The 4,331-nt window shown below is 37.7% G+C and overlaps 1 protein-coding gene across 6 annotated transcripts in view; it reads right to left on the bottom strand.

The window, feature by feature from the left end:
• The window catches only part of mim (missing-in-metastasis), a 300,696-nt gene that overhangs the window by 55,783 nt on the left and 240,582 nt on the right, over nt 1–4,331 (bottom strand). The window lies entirely within an intron of this gene.

Here is a 4,331-nt window from a genome sequence, read left to right as displayed (position 1 = left end):
AAACATAAAACCGAAACGGAAATGTTAAACAGTGTAAGTGTTGTACGAGTGTGTAGATAGACTAACTTCATTCAAAATAACAGAATCGAAATCTATATCTGTTCTAATTTGTATATTTCTTCATCTTGTCTGTAGTAACAAAGATTTGTCATTATTTTCTCTACATTGTCACCATTTAAACTAAGAGAAATAAGAGAATCATTTAAATTAAGAAGGATATTACTTTATCCATTTGGTTAATCGTTTTACTTTTACGATTATCCATTTTGGTTAACAGGAACCTAACTAAAATAATACTTATGAAAACACAGCGACATCAAATGTCAAATGTGACGTGCCGTAATTTATTTTAATAAAGAGACGCAAGTGGCTTATCCAAAGAGGTCAAATGTTTCAGAATAATGTTAAAGGTCGGTAACATGCGAAAAATTGATAACTGGAATAGTCGATAAAACACAATGGTCAATCACTCGAGACATTTGATTTTTGCTATGAGAATTCCACTCCTTCGTTATGATTAACAGAAGAATTATTACCTAATCTACGTCATTGTCATCGATAAAAAGAAATATCTATTTTTATATAATAATAATTGATATTTATTTCTAAAACTCAGGCTTCATTAATATTAAGAATAATTAAGTAAATAAAAATATTTAAAATTGAAATTAAATGCAATCAACTAATTTAAATGAAAAATATTTTTGGGTCTGAGGTTTTCAGTTTTTAATGGACGACTGGATGGCCAAGTGGTTAGAGAACCTGACTGAGAAGCTTGAGGTCCCGGGTTCGATTCCCGGCCGGGCAGATATTTGTATGAATAATACAAATGTTTGTTCTCGGGTCTTGGATGTATAATATGTATTCAAGTATGTATTTATCTATATAAGTATGTTTATTCGTTGCCTAGTATCCATAGTACAAGCTTTTATTTTACTTCGTTTGGCATACGCCTCTCCAATCAGTATCCATCCGGATCGGTTGTCCGTATCTCTCTTCTCCAGCAGGGCTACTACGATACTCGAAACTCGAAGTTCGTATCGTACCGTCCCTTTCGCTCTCGTATTAAATAGTATAAGTGTCACAGGGACCGCACGACACGAACTTCGAGTTTCGAGTTTAATGGTAGCCCTGCAGCCGTCTCCCTTATGACATCGGACCATCGGTAGATGGTCTACCCTCACTCTTTCACATATATATATATATATACATGAATATTAAATGAAAGCTTTTAAAAACCAAGCGGTAAATAAACCGGGACGCCTCAAAGTCCCAAATATAGCTGTCTCGGAGGCTAGGTCCTTGGGGTAAGGGTGCGCTGGCGCTACACAGGGAGCTCAGCAATAGGTTAGGAGAGGCAACAGGCAACCCTCGCGCCGGCAGCTTTCACGCGCAAAGAATCGCAATCGCAGCTCAGTGCGCGAATGCTGTCTGCGTGATGGGCACCATGCCAAGAGGCCCACCTCTCTTTTTAATTAAAGTTAAGTTTTAGTTATTGTTATTTTGTACTACAAATTATTCAATAAATACTTTTTCACTTCTCATGCTCGTAAAGTTCGTGTTTATGCTGCATCTAGGGGACGTAAAACGACTTTTCATGCTCTAGTGCATTAATAAAATCTTCGTCTAAGACCAACATAAGCCCAAGGTAATCAGGTGTCAACAGCCACAACAAAAAAGTTTCTACATATTTTTTTTATATATTTTTAATTTATATAAAACTAGAAATAAATCAATAAAATGAAAAATGGAATTATTATAATAATGCATAAAAAATAAGAGATACATAGAAAGTGAATTATTGTTTCCACTGTTGCTATTTCATTTCCTCGCAATCTAAGAGAAAGCAGAGTGTGAAACTCGAGCATTAAACCCATTTTCCCCTCGACGTGTCTATCCATCCTCGTCATACCGGCTCGGGTGGCTACATGAACGTCTTGGGTAAAATGGCTCGTTTTATGCTCTTGTTGTACAATCTACTATTGGTATTCTCATAGCGATAAATGAAATAGACCCGGTATTTCTGCTTTTTCACCTTGACTTCTTCAAAACATTATGTTTATTTCAATTATTAATATTTTCAAGACAGAAACCATACTTAGTTCCTTTAGTAAGACAGTAAATTTTATAATAAACAAAACAAGCTACGAGAATAATCTTTTGTCTGCAAACATTTGTTTGAAAAGTGATACTTAACCACTGCACGGGCTAGTCGCTAGAGGCGATTCTGAGAGCGTTTCAACTGCCATCATTACAATACTGTTACATAGTTACATTGTTCAGAGATGTTCAGAGATGACGACAAGTTTCGATTAGACAGTGTGAGAAATGTTGTGTATTTAAATTGCGGTAGATTGCCATCGATAATACGGTCGCTTTTAAATTCATAGCTACAGAGTGCTTAATGTAACTAACCTCGCACAATATTAAATATCCTCTCACCATCTTATTAGTTAAGATTAACGTTTAAATTGTAAAAACTGGTTCAGCACAGTTTGACCGGTCATAAAAGTATTCATAACATGTTAGTACTATTTTGTTTCTGATGTTGTACCTATTCTATGAGAATTACACACAATAAGAATTATATATTACTTGAACTATAAAAAAAAAGATAAAAATAGAAAGAGGGTTTCATGCGAGATGTTTTGTCATATATTACAAAGTAAAAAACTAATTTACACCCGCTTCTTTATTTCCCTAGTAGTTCTTCCCCATTTCATAGATTTTTTGTAAAAGTCAAACTCATTCGTTGCCCACTTTATAATGATTGTGTCTGGTCCATATCCGTCGGTTGAAACGCTTTGTGAATGTCCCTGACATTCGACGTATTTAAAGCTGCGTCAGTATAGTTGTTATTCTAGTCTACTGTTGGTCTATGCAGTGATCTCTATAGCTTTGTTGAGAGAATGAATAAATTATTGAATCTCATTTTCGTGGCGGCAGCGGTCGTGAGTGTCTACGCCGCAGTTGGGATTTATCCTGCGGAACCAAAACCACCTGGATTCGGTAAGTTCACGTATCTTTTATAACTATACTAGACTTCACCGCGGCTTCGCTCGCACGCGTGATTAGATCCTACAGTTGAATTTACTAAATTCGCATTGGAATTCCCTCAAATTATGGGTGCCGGTAATTGCTTAATATCAGGTCAAATCCTAGCCCGTTTGTTGACGGAGACATACTAACTAGTACATAAAATCTGGGTACGGGAATAAGTATCTATGTCATATTATTATGTGTCTTTTTTTACGTCTCTAGCAGTTATATTGTATACATGTACCTCTATATAGTGGTGTATATAATTATGTGTGTGTATAGTAGCCAGATATTGGTATATCTGCCACAGCAAAGCGAGCATAAATATCTAATACAAACCTATTTCTAGGCCAGTAAGTAGGACGTGTCGTGTCAGATATTTTTGCGCGCTTCGCTGTGGCATATATTAACAGGGCCGGATTTAGAGTCCGGAGGCCTTGGGGCAACAAAGGAGTGGAGCACCCCCCCAACCCACCAAATATAGACAAATAGTAGAGAAAGAAGTGGTTTGTTTACTAGTGTTTACTCGTCGGAATTTAAAAAAACCGAAATCTTTATTGTGGGGGCCCCTCTTTTGTGGAGGCCCAGGGGCTGCAGCCGCGGTTGCTCTCCCCTAAATTCGGCTCTGGATATTAATGCAAGTGACTGTACCTATAGATATTTTTTCAGCTGACCAAGAGGGTTGCTACTTAACAATATTCAACGCGGTTTTGCCTTTCAACAAACCGTATTATCCGAGCGATAATAAGTCATGTGAACAATACACTTGTTGGACGAGCGGTGAAACACAAGTATTTTCGTAAGTATTCATTGAGGGTATTTTAAAACAAGCTTTTTAGAAAAATACAGTCATCCATCCATACTATGATGATTACGCTGTTTGTCTGTTACCACTTTACGCTTTAACTGTTGAACTGATTTAGATAAATGTATAAGAAGCCGTGGTGGCCTAGTGGTTTGACCTATCGCCTCTCAAGCAGAGGGTCGTGGGTTCAAACCCCGGCTCGCACCTCTGAGTTTTTCGAAATTCATGTGCGGAATTACATTTAAATATACGAGCTTTACGGTGAAGGAAAACATCGTGAGGAAACCTGCACAAACCTGCGAAGCAATTCAATGGTGCGTGTGAAGTTCCCAATCCGCACTGGGCCCGCGTGGGAACTTATGGCCCAAGCCCTCTTGTTCTGAGAGGAGGCCTCTGCCCTGCAGTGGGACGTATATAGGTTGGAATGATGATGATGATGATAAAAAGCCGTGGTGGCCTAGTGGTTTGACCTCTCAAGCAGAGGATC

This window comes from Choristoneura fumiferana, chromosome 22 (genome assembly GCF_025370935.1).
Source record: "Choristoneura fumiferana chromosome 22, NRCan_CFum_1, whole genome shotgun sequence".
In the NCBI taxonomy this organism is placed as follows: domain Eukaryota; kingdom Metazoa; phylum Arthropoda; class Insecta; order Lepidoptera; family Tortricidae; genus Choristoneura; species Choristoneura fumiferana.
This window is presented reverse-complemented; position numbering and strand designations above follow the sequence as displayed.